The sequence below is a fragment of the Balaenoptera physalus genome (assembly GCF_965194825.1).
Source record: "Balaenoptera physalus genome assembly, chromosome: 4".
Lineage (NCBI taxonomy): Eukaryota > Metazoa > Chordata > Mammalia > Artiodactyla > Balaenopteridae > Balaenoptera > Balaenoptera physalus.
The window spans coordinates 137,695,265-137,716,753 of NC_138891.1; the positions used below are offsets into that span (position 1 = coordinate 137,695,265).

Sequence of the window (21,489 nt, forward strand, 5' to 3'; positions counted from 1 at the left end):
TGCAGTGCCTGGGCTTCTCATTGCGGTGGCTTCTCTTGTTGCGGAGCCCTGGCTCTAGGCACGCCGGCTTCAGTAGTTGTGGTGTGCGGGCTCAGTAGTTGTGGCTTGTGGGCTCTAGAGCGCAGGCTCAGTAGTTGTGGCTCACGGGCTTAGTTGCTCCGCAGCATGTGGGATCTTCCCAGGCCAGGGCTCGAACCCGTGTGCCCTGCATTGGCAGGCGGATTCTTAACCACTGCACCACCAGGGAAGCCCACTCCAGTAGATTCTTGAAGACAAAGTACAACTTACCCCAATCCTTGGAGCTAAGCTACTGGATTTGTCTTCTTATGCTAGCAACAGAGAATTACATATGAACTTTTCTGTTTGGTTTATTTAACAAACCTCTGTGACAGGCTTAAAAATGCCCCTCCAGAGGTATATTCACTTCCATATTCCCAGACTCTGTATTACCTTATGTGGCAAAAGATGTGATTAAACTAAAGATCTCAAGAGGAAGAGCTTATCCTGGATTATCCAAGTGGGCCCTAAATGCCACCACAGGTGTCCTTATGAAAAAGGGGCAGAGGAGAAAAAGAAGTAAAAGGTATCCAAATTGGAAGGGAAGAGGTAAAACTGGCACTATTTGCAGATAACAAGATACTCTATGTAGACAACCCTAAAGCCTCTACCCCAAATCTGTTAGAACTAATAAACGAATTCAGCAAGGTTACAGGATACAAGATTAATATACAGAAATCTGTTGCATTTCTGAGACTTCCCTGGTGGTCCAGTGGTTAGGACTCTGTGCTCTCACTGCCGAGGGCCTGGGTTCAATCCTGGTTGGGGAAGTAAGATCCCGCACACCATGCAGCGCAGCCAAAAAAATAAAAATAAAAATAAATAAAAAGTGTAAAAAAAAAAACAAAGGATTTGTATAGATGTTTCTCCAAAGGAGACATACAAATGGCCAATAAGCACATGAAAACATGCTCAGAGTTATTAGCCGTAGGGAAACGCAAATCCAAAAACCACAATGAGATACCACTTCATACCCATAGGGTGGCTAGAATAAAAAGACAGACAATAACATGTGTTGGTGAGCATGCAGAGAATTTGGAACCCTCATACACTGCTGGTTGGAAAGTAAAATGGTGCAGCTTCTGTGGAACACAATTTGGTAGTTCCTCATATAGCTAAACCTAGAATCACCCAATGACCCAGTAATTCCAGTCCTAGGTATATACCCAAGTGAAATCAAAACATACGTCCACACAAAAACTTGTACATAAATGTTCACGGTGGCATTATTCGTAAAAATCAAAAAGTAGAAATAACTCCAAGCATCAACTCCAAGAGTTGAATGAATAAGATGTGATATCCATGGTATGGGATATTATTTGACAATAAAAAGGAACCAAGTACTGATACATGCTACAACATGGACAGACCTTGAAAACATTAGGCTAAGTGAAAGAAGCCAGTCACAAAAGAGTACGTATTGTACAGTTTCATTTGTACTGTGTCCAAAATAAGCAAATCTATGGAGACAGAGAGTAGATTGGTGGTTGCCTAGGGCTAGTGCAATTAGGGGGAGATGGGGAGTGACTGATACCGAGTACAGGGTTTCTTTTCAATGTGATAAAAATGTTCTCAAGTTGATTGTGGTGATATTTGTGAATGTCTGTGAATATACTAAACGCCATTGAATTGTATACTCCAAATGAGTGAAGTTATATGGTATGTGAATTATATATCAAAAAAATTTTTTAATTCAGTTAAAAGGAAGATTAAATAGGTGAGGAAATGGAGGAAACATTGGTCATGAGTTGACAACTGGTAAAAGTCGTTGGTATATAATGAACCCCACATTTCTCTTTGTCTCTGGTTTTATATACATTAGAAAAATCTCCATGATAAAAACCTAAATGATTTTCTATTAATGAAAGGAAGAAGGAGAGAATATTATTGGAGAGTGTCAGCAAGATGTCACAATAACCGTACTTTTCAATACAAATAAGTTTTTCTTCTTCAAGTAATCACCTCGGCAAGCCATGTACTGATCACAGGACCGCTTCCCCTGGTCAGCTTTTTTGGAAGTCCTCTGAGTTTTTTTCTAGGCTTATACCCATCTCCTTAATTTCTCCAAATGTGGGGAATCTATCTTTTAAGAGTGAATTTGATTTTTAAATATGTTTATTCTTTGAAAACATTTAAAGCAGTTATTCTACAGAATGAGATCAAGTCAGAAAGTACTACCATATGAAAGATTAAAATGTTTCATCTAAAACATACTCATAGATGAGTAATTTAACTCCTACTTTTCAATTTTCTCATCTATAAAATGGGAGCAATAAGACTCATCTCATAGAGCTGAGGATTAAATGAAATAAAATAATATTTAGCCATTATTACATTATGACATATTGTTGATAAATTATTTAAATTACTAGTTCACATCCGGCTGTATTTGACCACAAGACTTTTTCCCTAATGAGTTTCAATATAAAGATAATCTTTCATGTCTAAAATCTTACTTCCCTGTTGTATTAGGAAACTGTATTTCTCATTCTGTAGGAAATTATGGAAAATAATTTTTTAAGCTATTGCAAGGGTTGTCCGTTAACCTTTATAAAGTACGGACTATAATGAGTTGGAGGAAGAGAAAATAAATTCATATATTTAATGAAAACCAAATCTGTGTGAATCAACTGATAAAATTAGTATTTATTGCTTGGCTGGGTTGAAGCACAATTTAGAAAAAGTTTACTTCAATATGGTTGTAAGAAACATCTCAAGATGGGGCTCCTTTCCTTCCAGTTCCATGTGTTCTTACTTTGTTCATCAGTCCACATACTCACATCTGAGTCTGTTGCTCTTACTCTATCACCTGGAGCCTCATGCAGGCCATCCTTCCCTTGGGTCCTCCTGTTGCCCTGTTGTTACTTCTGTGGGCACGAGAAAGCCGTGGTGTGTGAGTGTGCAGGCAAGCCAGGAGAGTTAGTGTGTGTGTGCTTTACCTACAAGGGGGCTGAAATTATGGGCTGTCTGGTTCATTACCTACTGAAGATTCAGGGGGTATATTCTAATTTAAGATGTCCCAATCATAAATCATGAAAAGAGATAACCAGATATCATGTTACTCCTGATGGAAGTACATATATATTTGATAGAGTCAGACTAAATAATTTAACCTGAATCTGATTATGCCTATAGATACAGAACTATTAGTTTACAGAAAATAAAGGAAGCCACAGAATACTAAGAGCAGCAATCGGCAATCTCCAGACTGTGGGAAATTCTACAGGACAAATGACATGTTTCCCTCTTTTTTTAAGTTGGGGTGGTAGGACAGGAGAGCCATAGGTTAAAGAGACTTAAGAGACATATAGATGAAGCACAATGTGATTGTATGAACTTGGATTAAATCCTGGTTTGTACAAAACTCTAAAATGATTGAGACAATCAAGAAAATTTAAGCACTGACTGAATAATCAATACAGAGAAATTACTACCTTTGGGTGTGATCATTGTATTTTTAAGATGAGTCCTTGGGACTTCCCTGGTGGCACAGTGGTTAAGAATCCACCTGCCAATGCAAGGGACACAGGTTCGAGCCCTGGTCCCGGAAGGTCCCACATGCCACAACTAACTGAGCCTGCACTCTAGAGCCCGCGAGCCACAACAAGACACCGCAACCAGAAGCCCGCGCACCGCAGTGAAGAGTAGCCCCCGCTCGCCACAACTAGAGAAAGCTCGTGTGCAGCAACGAAGACCCAATGCAGTCAAAAATAAATAAATAAAAATAAATAAATCTATTAAAACAATTATTAAAAAAATAAAAAATAAAAGATAAAAATAAAGAAGAGTCCTTATATTTTAGAGGTATATATTGGCTATTTAGGAGAAAACAGCATGTCCTTGATTTTAAAACAAACCTGTGGGATGAAGGAGGAAGGGGTGGAGAGAGGTATTTATGAAACAAGAGTTTCATGTATTGATAGTTACTGAAGCCAGGATGACAGGGGAATGGGTTTCCTTACATAACAGTAAAAGGAATAGACTGTTTTCAAATATCCATAATCTCTTTGCTAAATATGAACCATTAATCAGAGAACTCTGCACTAATTAGCTAACTTTGCTAGAAGAATACTTTTATTAAGCTTATCTAAGTAAGATAAAACAGTTGAGCCAATAGTAATTACACTAGTCCTTGAGTAAGTCTTAAGAAAAAATAAACGGGGGAGGGAGAGAGTAGGAGTGGGAGTTTGGGATTACCAGATGCAAACTGGTATATATAGAATGGATGAACAACGAGGTCCTACTGTGCAGCACAGGGAACTATATTCAATATCCTGTGATAAACCATGATGGAAAAGAATATGAAAAAGAATGTATGTATGTGTACAACTGAGTCACTTTGCTGTACAGCAGTAATTAACACAACATTGTAATTCAACTATACCTCAAAAAAATAAATTAAAAAAAAACAAGAGTGTAGAAGTTTTACGATATGATCACTTTCTGACAGATATGAGGGAGGTAAGATGAGAGGGTGCGTGGTCCCCACTGCCCACTGGCCGGAAACTCCCTTGAGTTTGGCCTGTTGTGGAGTCACCTGACTTTGAAACATTCAAGACCCAAGAGTTTAAAAAGATTCTTTGGAGACTGAGTTCCTAAAAGATTTAGGTGAATTTTTGGAAAGAATATTGGCAGGTGACAAGAGGACATTTGTATAGTAGAACTGCAAAAAATGTCAGCTGGACAAGAAACTACTGATATAAAGCAAAAGACTGATTTAGTGCACGTACATGTTGGGGGTGTGTCTATGTATGAAGGAAGCTACCTGAACAAAAGAAGATACAGACGAAGCACTGGGGAAAGCGTTTATAGCCTCAAAAATAGGAGTTAATATCCTTAATAATATAAAACGTTTCACAAATCAGGAAGGAAAGGGTGACTGTGGTGGGCCCAGTGGACTACCACTTAGAATTCCCTCCAACCTGCTTCTGCAGGCCTTCCTGTAACTACAGAGGCCAGAAAGGGAAAAGCCATTCTACAAACCAACTACAGTTATGTAACAAACCACCCCAATACTTAGTGGCTTAAAGTAGCAATTATGGTTGCTACTTTAAGCCATATATCATAATTATAAAAATCTTTTTTTTAATCAATCAATTTATTTATTTATTTATTTATTTATTTATTTATTTTTAGCTGCGTTGGGTCTTTGTTGCTGCGCACGGGCTTTCTCTAGTTGCGGCGAGTGGGGGCTACTCTCCATTGCGGTGCGCGGGCTTCTCATTGCGGTGGCTTCTCTTGTTGCGGAGCACAGGCTCTAGGTGCGTGGACCTCAGTAGTTGTGGCACGTGGGCTCAGTAGTTGTAGCACGTGGGCTTAGTTGCTCCGTGGCATGTGGGATCTTCCTGGACCAGGGATCAAACCCGTGTCCCCTGCATTGGCAGGCAGATTCTTAACCACTGTGCCACCAGGGAAGTCCCTAAATATCTTTTTTTCTGATTGTAAAAATATTTTAGACTGGCATCATATATTTGGTCAAGTGTTAAATATCTCTGACTGTATGCATCTCAAAGCTCTAAACTTGCTTCTCAGGACCAACCACCTGCTGTCTTCAAAAAATAAACTGCTACAAAAAAACAAAAATTAGGGCTTCCCTGGTAGCGCAGTGGTTGAGAATCCGCCTGCCAATGCAAGGGACACGGGTTCGAGCCCTGGTCTGGGAAGATCCCACATGCCACGGAGCAACTGGGCCCGTGAGCCACAACTACTGAGCCTGTGCGTCTGGAGCCTGTGCTCCGCAACAAGAGAGGCTGTGACAGTGAGAGGTCCGCGCACTGCGATGAAGAGTGGCCCCCGCTCGCTGCAACTAGAGAAAGCCCTCGCACAGAAACGAAGACCCAACACAGCCAAAAATAAATAATAAATAAATAATAAATAAAAAAAAATTTTTTTTAAGTATATCATCTTATTTAAAAAAAAAATTGCAGCTGGAAACATAGCTTAAGAGATTTAAGCAATTGCGATGAATGTATCATATTTGGATCTTATGGCAAATAAAATATTTTTAAATGAGACAATTGTGGAAATTTAAATGCTGGCTCGATATTTGGTTAGCAACTGTTCATCTTTTTAAGGTTAGATAAGGGTTTTGTGGTTATGCTTTAACAAGTGTTATCTTTTCCACATTAAAACACACACAACTCCCACTAAGACACTCAACAGACATTTCACCATGAGTATGCAGGGAGAAAGTGGTGATGTACCTGAAAAAGAAGAAATGATAAAAACTTTTCCCAGGAAGGAAACTATATATTTAGCTGGAATTTATGCCAAGTAAGTTGGATGATCAAAAAGATGATAGAATGTCCTTGAATAAGGATCAGTGAGAACGAAGTCCTCAGACTGACAAAAGTCCCAGAGAACTGGGTGGGGGAGCATTGTTTGAGCACCTACTATGTGCTTTACCTTTGCTTCTGCCTTCAATTTCAGGTCCTGATGCCTGAGCTTTTGAGCTTTTTAAAAACTCTATTTTCTGGTAGACGTCTGATTTTCTGGTATGCCTTAACATTATCTTGCATGCAAATTAGTTTTGTGGAGCTGGTCCCGATTTGGGGAAGTCAGAGTGTAGATCTAGAATGAAGTATTGCCTGTAAAGCTAAATACACGAGGTACAGTTCTTTCTTGTCTGAATCTAATGTTTGAGGCATCCAAAGACCGGTGGACTGGGACACAAATAGGAGAGTTAGTGGGGAAACTGCCTAACCAGGAAGGTGGACGTGAACATCAACAGCTAACATTTACCCAGTGCTTACTAGCTGTGCCTCTTTAGATATGTTTGTGCAGATTCTTGTTTAGTCTTCCTAACACTTCCATGAGCTGGTACTATTATAACCCCTATCTCACAGAGGAGGAAACAGGCTTCAAATGTAATGGGATTGTAAAGATATCAGGGAAACTGGATGCAACAGGTCTGTGTGCTAAAGCCTACCATCATTCATCCTTGCTGGGTTCAAGATGAGTGAATGCAGGCAAGGTCAAAACCCTGTGACCAGGACTCAATCAGAAAGACTGAAAGGGTACCATCGAGTGACCCTCTTGGTGTTTGAAAGCATTTGATTGTTGTTTTTTTAAATCACTTGGTATTGAAGACACACAAAACAAACAACACTGATGAACCACCACACAACTTAAGAGCTTTACATTTTTCTTCACTTATTTTAAATAAACACACGCACATTGATTAAAAATCAAAACGAACAGAAGGATATACATACAGTGAAACGTCAGCCTCCCTATCCTCCAGCTACCCAGTTTCTTATGTGCACTTCCAGAGATAGTCTGTTGAAATAAATATTTTTTATACAAAATGGTAGTATACTATGGTAGGCAGAATAATGCCTCCTCCCCAAGAGGTCCACTTCCTAATGCCCAGAACCTGGGAATAGGTTACCTTACATGACAAAAGGGATTTTGCAGATGTCATTAATATTAGGAATTATTCAGGTGGGCCCAATGTCATCATATTAATCCTTAAAGCTGACAGCTTTCCAGGCTGTGGTCAGAAGAAAAGGTAACTATGGAAGGATGGTCAGAGATGCCATGCTACTGGCTTTGAAGATGTAGGAAACCAAGGAATGCAGGCAGCCCCTAGAAGCTGGAAAAAGGAAAGAGAAAAAGAAAAAATAAAGAATTTGCCCCTAGAACCTCCAAAAAAGGAATGCAGCCTGACTGACACCTTAATTTTAGCCCACTCAAGACTTGCATCAGATTTCCTACCAACAGAGCTGTAAGATAATAAATTTGTGTTGTATTAAGCCACTAAGTTTGCAGTAAATTACTGCAGCAGCAATGGAAACTAATATACACCCTATATGGTACCATGCTTTTGAGTAGGAGATGTATATGCCCCAGGCTGAACAGCGGCAACTGGTATCCTGCTGACGCTTCGAGATGGGATGCCAGCAGGAGCACTGGGCCCTGACTGGGTACTTTCTGGTGGATTTCCCAGCCCGACACATGTGCAGAGAAGGCCCTCAGTATAGGGGAAGGACAACAGGAGGGAGAAGATGCCAGCTGCAATCCATCTTGGCTGAGAGATGCGCACCCACACCAGGACCAAATGTGGAGATGAATGGCCAGAAAACGGCCCCTAGGTAAGCAACCTAAGCCTCCCCTACTGGGTGCGATTCACTCCAAGCTCATCTGTACACTCTTTCACATGTACTTTTTTTTTTTCCCACAGGTACTTTGCTTCCTCTACACGTATTTTGTTTTTTCTACACATACTTTGCTTCTAATAGATGCTTTTATCTTTTTCACAATCTTGGTCTCTTTGCTGAATTCTTTCTTCAAAGAAGACAAGAACTGAGGTCCTTCTTCCAGCTTTTCACTGCTGGAATTACTTTTCTCATTTAATATATTTTGAAGCCTCTTCCTTTTTACTACATTTAGAGCTGCCTTATTCTTTTCAATGGCTACATAGCATCCCATCATATGGCTATTAAACCATTCTCCTAAGGACAGTCATTAGGCTGTTGAGTCTCATGGGAATAAGTTATAAGTAAGTCTGCGTTGTAGTACTTCCCAATTTTTCTCATCTGAAAGCACACAGATATGCTAATGTTTGTATAGCACATTGAAGCAAACTGGAGGCACGGAGGCCATTTACACTGAGCTGTGATAGTAAAGGTTGCTATATTTTCTTTATATTACATACTATAAGAATAAAATATGAAGCACTTGGGAAAACATTAAATATTGAATTTGTATAAAACTTCTAGGGCTTCCCTGGTGGTGCAGTGGTTAAGAATCTGCCTGCCAATGCAGGGGACACGGGTTCGAGCCCTGGTCCGGGAAGATCCCACATGCCGCGGAGCAACTAAGCCCACGCGCCACAACTACTGAGCCTGTACTCTAGAGCCCGTGAGCCACAACTACTGAGCCCGCGTGCCACAACTACTGAAGCCCACGTGCCTAGAGTCCATGCTCCGCAACAAGAGAAGCCACCGCAATGAGAAGCCCGCGCACAGCAACAAAAACCCAATGCAGCCAAAAATAAATTAATTAATTAATTAATTTAAAAAAAAAAAAACTTGTAGTCTTTTCAATTTTTTAAGAAACTTGATTTTTTTCCTTTAAGTTTTTGTTGTTAACATGAGGCTAAATGCTTGCCACAGAGTTGATTCTCATTGTTCACAGTAAAAAGTAGCTGCAAATACTGCATTAGTGGATACTGAACTGTTGCCTCTTGGGGTCAGGTTCCTGTAAGCCTCTGGTCAGAACATTTTTCACCAAAATTCCATTTGCATTACAGGAGTTCATTTGCCAACATCCTTGTAAAACGAGCCAGTTTTATTAACATTGAAAACACGCTCTTCCACATAACCCTTTCCTTTTGAGACCTGCAAGCCAGCCAGTGCTAGCCAAGAAGGGTTTAACAATTTTCCTGATCCTGGATAATGTGACTGCAAATGTCTTTGGCTTTAGCCTCACGATGATGCTCTCTCCTACACTTTGTAATATAAAAAAAAAAAAAAGAGTCGTCATCTTGTAAATTCACGAGTTTAGCCACCTTTCCATCTTTTCCTTAGCGTCGATACACACTACAGGTTTTACCTGAGCACTTTCCAGAGAGGCCTCACGTACAAATCGGCAAATTTCCCCTTCTTTTTTCTGGTTGTAACTTATTGTTGATTCAACATTGAACTCACAGCCTAACAGCACTAAAACTTGAAGGTAGCAGAATATGCCACTCCAAAATACGTCTGTTGGGGTTCAGAACATGCCATCCCAAACTAGACCATATTGGTATATTGATTATTTGGGGCTGTAGGCACCATAAACAGCAAATGTGGGAACAGGCTTCCTGTGAACGCCCCTTATCCAGACAGACCCCCCAAAAATGTCATCAATCTCCTCCCCAGGAGTGTCATCATCTGGGAAGATTGACTCTCATCACAGGAGAAGAGAATGGAAGTGGACACCACACCCAGAGAAACACTGTCACCAACTATCATACCTCCCATCTCATCTCCTAAGGGCCCCTTCATCTTTCCTAAAAACCATTTACTCTGCCCTAAGAGGCCTATATCCATCTCCCCTTTCCTTATAAGATGGTATTTAATTCTGAATTCTTACTCATTTTTCCCTAATTATCTCCCACGCATACATGAGGTAGACATGTTAATAAACTTCTGTTCGTTCTTCTCCTATGGATCTTTTATTACAAGGGTATCAGCTAAGAACTCAGAAGAGCGGAGGGGAAATTATTTTTCCTCCCTGACAGACTCATGCCTGAACAAAGCTTATCTAATACAGGTATTTTCTGGGAATTCCGTGGTGGTCTAGTGGTTAGGACTCCGTGGTTTCACTGCAGTGGGCCCGGGTTCAATCCCTGGTCAGGGAACTAAAATTCCCGCATGCTGTACAGTTCAGCAAAAAAAAAAAAAAAAAAAAATGTTTAACAGAAGTATTTTCTCCATAAGACGCATCAAAGCCTCTTGTACTTCGGGGACACTAGACAGCACTTCAGCTCTGTGCTTGGGCCATTTCAAAGAGCAAAATCAACAACAAAAAGGCAAAAAATATGGCACTAACTAAACACAATAAGGACACTTATTTAAAGGATGGGAGAAGAAACAAGAAGGCAGAATGTCCTGTTTTTTGACCTCAGCTGGGAACCTGAATGTTGGCCGACTCATATTTTGACCACTCTGCGCATGTCTGCAGATGACTGTGACAGCACCTTGAGGATGGATTGGACAGATTCACAAATAGGAATCCACGAATAATAAGGGCCAACTCTACAGGCAATTCTTGATCAAGATGATTTTTTTTTTTAAGGTTTTCTTCTTTTTTTTTTTTCTTAATTGAAGTGTAGTTGATTTACAATGTTGTGTTAGTTTCAGGTGTATAGCAAAGTGATTCAGTTATACATATATATACATTTATATTTTTCAGATTCTTTTCCCTTATAGGTTATTACCTATACCTTATAACCTATAAGGTTATTACCTATACCTTATATTACCTATAAGGTTATTACCTATACCTTATAGGTTATTACCTATTACCTATAAAATATCGAGTATAGTTCCCGGTGCTATACAGCAAGTCCTTGTTGGTTATCTATTTTACATATACTAGTGCGTATGTTAATCCCAAACTCCTAATTTATCCCTCCCCCTTTCCTCTTTGGTAACCATAAATTTGTTGTCTATGAAGGTGACTTTTTTAAGATGATCTCTTCAAATTTTTTAGAGTTATCATTGATGAGAAACTTTATTTGCTCGAGTAGGTAGTAATAAACAGGAGACTTTTTCCCCATTTCCAAAAATTGTCTGTTCTCACCATTAACCAGATTTCCCAACATTCGATCTCTTTAACTCATAGCTCAAGGGAACAATCTATCCTTTAAATCGAGTAGCTTTTGTTTTTATTCTGAGATTAATGTTTTCTTATGGTATTGCAAATGGATTTTAAATTCCATCAGATTTTTCCATTTCAAATCAGCTCCCTCCAAAAGAAAGAGAATGTGAGCCATAAATGCAAGCACATGTAACTTTAAATTTTGTAGTAGCCACATTAAAATAAAAAGAAATGGATGAAATTAGTGTTAACATATTTTATTTAACCCAACACAATCAAAATATCATCACTGCAACATGTAATGAGTATGAAAATTGGTGAGATAATTTATAATTTTGTGTACTAAGTCTTTGAAATTTTAACATTTATGGCAAATCTCAATTTAGACTAGTTCGATTTCAAGTGTTTGATAACCACGTGTGGTTGGTGACTACCATACTAGACAGCATACTTTTATTTCAAAATAATGATGCAGTCTTTCCTCAAGCATGTGCAGATATCACACTACTAACTGTATAATTCTTCAGGATTCAATTTATAAGATTGACTAGGGATTGCTAGTGTACAATTTTAAACTCGTTTTCAAAAGTTGAATTTTTGCTTTAAATGCACAAACTTTAAAAATATACATACACAGGGACTTCCCTGGTGGTCCAGTGGTTAAGACTCCATGCTCCCAATGCAGGGGGCATGGGTTAGATCCTTGGTCAGGGAACTAGATCCTGCATGCCTCAACTAAAAAGATCCCCCATGCCGCAACAAAGATCTCGCACGCCGCAACGAAGATCCCGTGTGCTGCAACGAAAACCCGGCACAGCCAAATAAATAAATTTTTTTATTAAAAAAAATAAAATAAGGCTTCCCTGGTGGCGCAGTGGTTGAGAGTCTGCCTGCCAATGCAGGGGACACGGGTGCGAGACCTGGTCTGGGAAGATGCCACGTGCCACGGAGCAACTAGGCCCGTGAGCCACAATTACTGAGCCTGCGCGTCTGGAGCCTGTGCTCCGCAACAAGAGAGGCCGCGATAGTGAGAGGCCCGCGCACCGCGATGAAGAGTGGCCCCCGCTTGCCGCAACTAGAGAAAGCCCTCGCACAAAAACGAAGACCCAACACAGCCATAAATAAATAAATAAATAAACCCAAAGTTTAAAAAAATAAATAAATAAATAATAAAATAAAATATACATACACACAAACACAAACACACACTGTAAACCAAAATCTCAGAAACAAAGACCTGATTGAAATAAAGAGGCATTAATTTGGGGTTTGTTAGGACTGCAGCCAGGAGGCACAGATTCAATAAGTACTTGAACTGTGTGCCACTGGACTGCAAAATAGAAGCTTATAAAGGCAAAAAAAGTAAGGCCCCAGTTACCTAAGTCGTTTGTCAAGGATTCTGATTGGAGCTGGAAAAAAAAAATAAAGGTGCTTGTTAAGCAAGGATTGGTTGGGGTCTGATATATCTACAAAGTTGCAAGGGGAAACCTTGAGACCACAAGCTTGCAGCTAGCAGATGTATCCTTGGGTTTGGTACAGTTCAGAAAGTTTCAGTTCTCAGTGGTGCAGGGATGTATCTTGAGTCCGGATTCTCAATGGCTGCCCAACCCCATTCTGTGTGCCTGAACTATGATTACTATGACTTCCATCTGTCATCAACACACACGCGTATAAAATATATTCTCATATGGCCCATGCAGTATTCTTTAAGTTCAGATGTTCAAATGTTTAAAAAAAAAAAAAAGGCCAGTGTTGACCTAATCTTTACCTAACAACTGACTTCAGATTATTCTGGGAATAACTGTCAGTCTGGGGAGTCAGATGACTTTCCAGCTTGTAGTAGCCAGCCAAGACCGTCCCATGACACCTGCCTCCTGTTCATACCCTTTGTAGTCTTCTCCCACATTAGACCAGAATTGGCCTGTGTGACCAACAGACATAGCAAAGTAATGGTATGGAACTTACGAAACTAAGTCATAAAAGACAATTTGGCTTCTGTCTTTCTCACTGACCCCTGGATCACTTGCTCTGGAAGAAGCCAGCAGCCACATCTTGAGGATGCCCAAGCAGCCTACGGAAAGGTCCACTTGGCTAAGAACTGAAGCCTCCAACCAAAGGCCATATGAGTCAAGGGATCCTCCAGCTGCAGTCAAGTCTTTAAGGCTGCAGCCCCAGCTGACATCTTGACTGTAACCTCACGAGCCTTGAGCCAGAACTACCCAGCTAAGCCACTCCCAAATTCCTGATCTACAGAAACTGTGGGAAAACAAATGTTTCTTGATTTAAACCGCTAAGTTTGAGTAATCTGCTATGCAGCAATAAGTTACTAATACACAGTTTTAATTTTAAAATTAAAATTGGTAATGGGAATCTATCTGTAAAATTCTATTTAGATATAAATTATTTAAGGTATTGAGGACTTGTACAGCTTCAGAAATTTGATCTTTAAAAAATATATATACATATATATATTTTTTTAAAGATTTATTGATTGATTGATTGATTGCTATGTTGGGTCTTCGTTTCTGTGCTAGGGCTTTCTCTAGCTGCGGCAAGTGGAGGCCACTCTTCATCGCGGTGCGTGGGCCTCTCACCATCGCGGCCTCTCTTGTTGCGGAGCACAGGCTCCAGACGCGCAGGCTCAGCAGCTGTGGCTCACGGGCCCAGCCGCTCCACGGCATGTGGGATTTTCCCAGACCAGGGCTCGAACCCGTGCCCCCTGCATTAGCAGGCAGATTCTCAACCACTGCGCCACCAGGGAAGCCCTAAAAAATATATTTTAAGTCAGCAATTTCTTAGCACTTTAAAACAAATTTTTAAAATTAAGTTTAAAAAAGTAAAATAAATTAAGTATAGATGAGCAAAATAGAATATTGAAATGTTTCAATTAGTTAAAATTCTGAAAATTTGACCATATTTATATTTATAGTTTTTAAAAACTGATTTCTAAAGCCATAAAGTCTATAATGCCTTTATTGCATCAATTTTACTGTGTTCAATTAATACCTTTAGAAATAAATATTTCTATGAACTAAAAGTTCGTTATAAAAACCCATCAAAAATCAGACTTGCTAAATGTGAAGTTCAAAAGCCAATGAGATACTACAACACAAATAAACCTTGAAACATAATGTTAAGTGAAAGAAGTCGGTCACAAAAGAGTACATATCTTATGATTCCATTCATATGAAATGTTCCGAATAGGCACATCTACAGACAGAAATTAGGTTAGCGGTTGCCTAGGGCTCAGGGGGAATGGATGTAACTACTAATGGGTATGGGGTATCTGGGGGGTCATGAAACTGTTCTAAAATTGTGGTGATGGTTGCACAGTTCTGTGAACATATGAAAAGCCAGTGTGCTTTAAATGGGTGCATTATTCAGTATGTGAATTATCTCTTAATAAAGCTGGTTTGTTGCTCTTTTTTTTAAGGGAAGGTTCAAAGAACAAGAGTTGCTAAATAGCAGAGGATAAATATGTCTTTTGACAGCAGCACAAAGATTCTTTCCCAAGGAATACAATGTCTCTGGAAAATGATTGCTAAACAATCTTGTCTTCTATAGACCACTGATAACTGGATGTACCCACCACAAGTTGAAACAGAGAGGAGCAGAAAGCAGTGAGACGGCTGTGAAAGAACATCAGTGTGGCTACCGAGGTGCTTTCAAGTCTGCTTTCAAAAGGAGTCCCCCAAGCTTGGCTCTACAGTATAGCAAGCCTCATCTTATAATAAAAGGGGTTGCAGTATTAAATGCTGAGAGCGGGAACTCAATAAAGATTAGCTATCATTTTTTAAAAAGCCAGGAAGGGAGGGAAGGAAAAGAAAGTTAACAATCCAATCAAGTTCTCTTTAGAGACACCTAACGCCAGATAACAAAAAACAGTAAAGATATCATATGATGATAGAAAAAAGTATGACTATAAGAGCAAATTATAGCAAAAGGAAGTGACATATTATACGTGTAGGCAAGAATCCTTACTTACGACAAAGTCGGGAATAAGTCATTGTTTATACTAATTGAAATGAAACAACAGATTAGTCTGTTGTTTAAGAACTACTAATTTAAAGATTAGTAGTAGGTTGGATGATGTCCCCACAAAATTCATGTCCACCCACTACCTCAGAATGTGACTCTATATGGAAATAGGGTCTTTGCAGATGTCATTAGTTAAGATGAGGTCATACTGGGTTAGGGCAGGTCCTAAAGCCAATGACTAGTGTCCTCAGAAGAAGGGGAGAGGACACACAGAGACACATCGGGAAGAAGGCCACGTGAGGATGCAGGCAGAGATGGGAGTGGTGCTGCCATAGCCAAGGGACTCCACGGAGTGCTGGCAACAACCAGAAGCTGCAAGAGGCCAGGAAGGATTCTCTGCGAGAGCTTTGAGAGGGAGTATGGTCCTGACAACACCTTGATACAGGTCTTCTGGCCTCCGGAACTGTGAGAAAATAAATCCCTGTTGTTTAAAGCCACGCAGTTTGGGGTACTTTGCTATATGACAGGCACAGGAAACAGATAAACATGCCATGAAGTGTAGCCACCAGGCCAGCAGAGGGCACTGTCTACCACCAATTACTACATAAACGGGCCCAAAATAATTACTGAGGTCTACAGAGAAAGGCATACAAACAGTGTTCAAATATAATTTAAACCCTTGTACCTTTCCAATGATGATAAACAAGTTAAAATGTATCACTTTAAATAATTTACAACCATTATCATCTTACTGGATAACCTGTGACCTTTGCAACAACTTGGCTGGGAGCTGCTTTTCAACAACATCCTTGTCTGGCATCATTTCACACCCACAGCAGGTTACCTGTAGGATAAATTCCCCCAACAATTTCCCTTCCAGGAAGAGGTGTATATTTTAAATTTCAATAGATAGGGCCTAATTCCTCTCCAAGGAAGTAATACTACGTTACATACTCACTAGAAATGCACAAAAATGGCTGGCTTTCCCCAGCCTTGGCAATACTGTTCTAGAACCAGCAGTGACGTGGGTCCCAAGAACAGGGCTAAGGGCTCTTAGACCCACATTTCTCAGCACTTGTGCTTCACCAGCCTGATGGTACTAAAGATCCCCGACCTCCCCAAAACCCTTCTCCAGCCTAGCATGGGCACAGCTGATGCCCTTTTCAGGCACGGAGCCCAGCCTTTCAGACACCACACTGAACTGGTTCATACCACATCTGCAGGGAGAATGTCTTGCTCCAAGTCAGCAATGTTTACAATAAACAGCACTCCTTTTCCCTGGGTCACTGTGAACATAGAGGCCAGAAACCAATTCCAGGATACCAAAGGGACAGTCACTACGGTGGCCTCAAGAATAGCTCTCTCACCCATACATATACACTTGACTAATATTTGACAAGAATACTCACCAGAGAAAAGACATTCTCTTCAATACATGGTGCTAGGAAAATTGATTATTCACATGTTTAAAAAAACATGAAACTAAACTCCTATCTTACACCACTCACAAAAATGAACTCAAAATGAATTAAAGCCTTAAATGTAAGACTAGAAACCATAAAACTCCTAGAAGAAAACGTAGGGGAAAAGCTCCTTGACATGGTTCTTGACAATGATTTTGATGGATTTGAAACCTAGAGCACAAAGCAACAACAACAACAAAAAGTGGGACTTGTTTCAAACTTAAAAGCTTCTGCACTGCAAAGTAAAACATCAACAAAATGAAAAGACAACCTACCAGATGGAAAAAATATTTGGAAACCATTAGCTTATAAGGGGTTAATATCCAAAAATACATAAAGAACTCATAAGACTCAATAGCAAAAAACGAATAATCCAATTTTTAAATGGTCAAAGTACCTGAATGGTCATTTTTCCAAAAAAGATGTACGAATGACCAATGGGTACATGAAAATGTGCTCAACATCACTGATTATCAGGAAAATGCAAATCAAAGACATGAGATATCACCTATCACCTGTTAGGATGTCTGTTATCAAAAAGACAAAAAAAAAAAAAAGACAAGAGATAACAAATGCTGGAGAAGATATGGAGAAGAGGGAACCCTTATAGACTATTGGTGGGGATGTAAATTGGTGCAGCCACTATGGAAAAAAGTACAGAGGTTCCTTTAAAAATTAAAAATAGTACTGTCTCGTGATTCAGCAATTCTACTTCTGGATATTCATCCAAAGGAAATGAAAACATTATCTCAAAGAGATGCGTGCACTCCCATGTTCATAGCAGCATTAATTACAATAGCAAAGACATGGAAACAACCTAAGTGTCCATTAATAGATGAATGGATAAAGATGTGGTGTACATACAGTGGAAGATCATTCAGCCACAGAAAAAGAAGGAAATCCTGTTACTGTATTTGTGACAACATGGATGAACTTGGGGGCATTAGGCTAAGTGAAATGAATCAGAACGAGAAAGAAAAATACTGTAGGATCTTGTACATGGAATCTAAAAAAAACCGAACTCATAGAAACAGAACAGATTGGTGGTTGCCAGAGGGGAAGGGAGGAACGGTGAAGGGGGTCAGAAAGGTATAAAAAAAACACCAGAACCCATCACTTCTGAATAGGGCACAGAGCCGTTTAGACGGTGGATATTTGGATACGGCAAAAGAGCTTACTTCTGCTCAGATCCACCAACCAGGTCATGAGTCAGAAGGTGTCAAGCAGCTTTTTCCCTATAATTCATTTCTCCTCAACACTCAGGAAGGTATCAAAGTTTTTCCTAAACCAGTATTTTCTTAAGATTTGTTCACAATTCAAATCCTTCGTGTGATGCCATACTGGGTACAAGTGAAGGGTGTTTTCACTCCGTCCTGGAGGTAAGGGGAGAATCCTCCGTGTTAACTGTATTAGTTTCTGATTGCTGCTGTAACAAATTACCACAAATTTAATGGTTTAAGACCACACAAATTGATCAACTTACAATTCTGGAGGTTCGAAGCCCTAAAATCAAGACATCAACAGAGCTATGTTCTTTCTGAAGGCTCCAGAGGCTAACTCATTTCCTTGCTTTTTCCAGTGTCTGGAGGTTACCCGTATCCCTGGGTCCCTGGCCCCTTCCTCCATCTTCAAAGCCAGCAACGGGAGCATCTTCAAATCAGTCTCAGTCTCCTTCCCTCCCTCCCTCCCTCCCTCTCCCTGCTTTTATCTTATATCTTCTTCTGCCTCTGACCTTCCTGCTTACCTCTAATAAGGAGATTTGGGATTACATTGTGCCCAGCAAGATAATCCAGGGATATCTTCCCGTCTCAAGATCCTCAATTTAATCACATTTGCAAAGTCCCTTTTGCCATACAAAGGGACATCCACAGGTTCTGGGGATTAGGACTGGACATCTAGGAGAGGGGAGGGGACTGGAGCCTGTGCCATTTTCGAACTTTCGAACTTTTCTCTTCCTTTCTCTCAAAAAACCCTAGCTCTTTTTTGAAGATTGTGTCACTTTTAACCAATTAACTCTCCTCATTATGCAACCCAATGTTCCCCAACCTTTGCTGCACATTGGAATCAGAGGGCTTTTAAATGTCCCAACGCTTGGGTAACACCCCAGCACAATTAAATCACGATGTCTGGGGATGGAGCCAGACATCAGCACTTTTTTTTTTTTTTAAAAGATCCCCCAGGGCACTCTGATGTGAAAAATTTGGGAATGACTGCTATGAGCAACAGACTTTCTCCAAACCACCCTAAACACCCCTTCACTGACCTGCTGCATAATTTGCGGGGCCCAGTGCAAAATGAAGATGCAGGACAAGTGTTTAAAAGAAAAATCAAGAATTTCAGGACAGTAACAGCAGAGGGCGCAGACCCTGAGGCCAGCACGTTGTTCAGCATCTTCTTCCCTCCTCATCTCTGAGGAGGTCAGTAGCTATGTGCAGGATCCATCCAGTGTCTTGGCTTCCCAGTCCCTTGACCTCCTTCACACCAACAAGATTTCCCTGTCCCCTTCATGTGGTTCATCTGTGCAACCTCTGAGATCTGGATCTCAAAGCATCCCACACTGACCCCCAGGACCCGGCTTGGCTCCAGTCTCCAAGCTTCGCCTCCAGGGGTGCCCTGCCCTCAGAGAGCTCTGCTCCATCAACCCTACTGTGTTTCCCTTATTATGAATTTCCGACCCTCTCGTGTCCTTTCTTCTGTCCTTAGAGGCCATAGCCCTACACTACAATCCTTTCCTTGCAAACATCTTTCCCTGTGCTGTGTGAGCCTGGCAAAACACCAACCCTCCAACTTCCTCCACCAGTTGCACTAGGGACTGGACGATGCTGGGGGGAAACTGAAAGAGGCCGATTGTGCTGTCTTGACATTTATGACCACAGGTCTCATATGGGCCCCCAACTCTGCTGGTCAATGCTGCCTAATTCCCTAATAAATTCACTTTCCCGTTCTGCAAGATGGCTATGCTTTCCTCAAGTTTCCTAAAAGAATCCTTCTTGCTAATGACCTCAAATCACTCATCCTTCAAAGAGAAAACAGTGCCCTCAAGGAGAGCCACCCAACATCCTACAAGTAGACCCACACACGCTGATGTTTAGATGATTACTACTGTATAAAAACATGCTTTCATCTCTCTCTCTCCCAGCTTTAAAAACTCTTTTAAAAGAGTTCAAGTCATACAAAGTATGTTCTCGACTACAACAGAATTAAGAAATCAATAACAGCAAGATATCTGGATAATCCCCAAATAGTTGGAAGCTAAAAAATATACTTCTAAATATCCTTGGTCAAAGAAGATGTCAAAAAGTAAATTAGAAGGTATTTTAAACTGATTGAAATTGAAAACACAACATATCAGTGTTTACGGGATGCCACTAACATAGTACTGAAAGGGAAATTAATAGCCCTTAATGTCTATATTAGAAAAGAAGATCTTAAATCAATGATCTCAGCTTCCATGGTTAAAAAACAAAACAAAACAAACAAACAAACAAAAAAACCCACAACACAAACCAACTAGAAAAAGAGCAAATAAAACCCAAAGTGAGAAGAGAGGAAATAAAGATTAGAATGGAAATATAACCAGAAAAAATAGAGAAACATATCAATGAAACCAAAAGCTTTTCCTCAAGAAAATAAAGAGTTCTAACCAGAGAGATCAAGAAAAAGATATGAAAGACACAAAATACCAATCTCAGGAATGAGAGAAGTGGTATCACTCTTGATATTAAAAGGATTGATAAGGGCATGTAATGAACGACTTCATGTCAGAGTCAACAACTTAGGTGATATACACAAATTTTTTGAAAAACATGAATTAAGCTCACTCAAGAAGAAACAAAAAACCCGAAGAGCCCTATATCTTTAAAATAGAGTTCCAAATAATCTTTAGGAGAAAAAAGAAAATACTGGGTGAGCCCCAGCAGGTGCCCACCTTCCTGACCTCACCTGTTGACTTGATGGAGAAAGTGGCGTCAAGGTGACAGACACAGGCAGGTCAGCCAACCTGTGCTTGGGTAGAGCTGAGTCATAATGAGATGGTAGCTCTCCATAAATCTAAAAGTCACTAATCAAACACACTCAGATTACACTAAAGAAGGTGGGTGGGAGAGTTCTAATTGCTTGTCCACACCGTGACACACCTTTGGAGATTCATTTTCAGTTGAACTTTGTGGGCACAAATTTCACTGAGAGAAAAAGATGCATATATGTATCCTCCTTGGACAAACCTAAAATGCACACACGTAGCACCCGTAGGAGTTGTGTAAGATGAATAAAAATATCCCGGTAAGAGGCTTCACCCACAATGAGAGTTTCATAAACATTCTCTCCCACTTGGGGGCGCACACAGCTAGGATCCCACACAGCTAGGTACCCTGCCCACACCTGTAAATCTGTTCTTGGGACCTTTTTTTCTCTCATTCCTTTCTTGAGTTTCTCTTAAGCAAGGAATGGGATCTATGTCCTGAGAAGCAGTTACCGTGTCGAAATAATTTCACTGTAGTCAAGGAAAAAGCGAACACCCTCATTTTGCAGTGGATGACGGACGCACGCCCAAGAAAATTACTCAGCACTTGTTTTTCTCCTTTTGGGGTTCTCCCACAATAGTTTCTTCAATCCAACTGCAAGGAATCTCTAGACCCTATCGACCCGTCACCGTCCGCTTTTGCTTTAGGGGAACAACGTCTCG

At 40.3% G+C, this 21,489-nt stretch overlaps 2 long non-coding RNA genes across 2 annotated transcripts in view; one reads left to right on the forward strand and one right to left on the reverse strand.

Moving 5' to 3' along the window:
- LOC309659309 overlaps positions 1-12,502 on the forward strand; it is a 117,314-nt gene extending 104,812 nt beyond the window's left edge. Inside the window, exon 2 of the long non-coding RNA XR_014262739.1 lies at positions 9,096-12,502. This is a non-coding gene — a long non-coding RNA (uncharacterized lncRNA). The remainder of the gene's footprint in view (positions 1-9,095) is intronic.
- LOC309659289 overlaps positions 1-21,413 on the reverse strand; it is a 44,131-nt gene extending 22,718 nt beyond the window's left edge. Inside the window, exon 1 of the long non-coding RNA XR_014262711.1 lies at positions 20,748-21,413. This is a non-coding gene — a long non-coding RNA (uncharacterized lncRNA). The remainder of the gene's footprint in view (positions 1-20,747) is intronic.
- Positions 21,414-21,489: the final 76 nt, after the last annotated feature.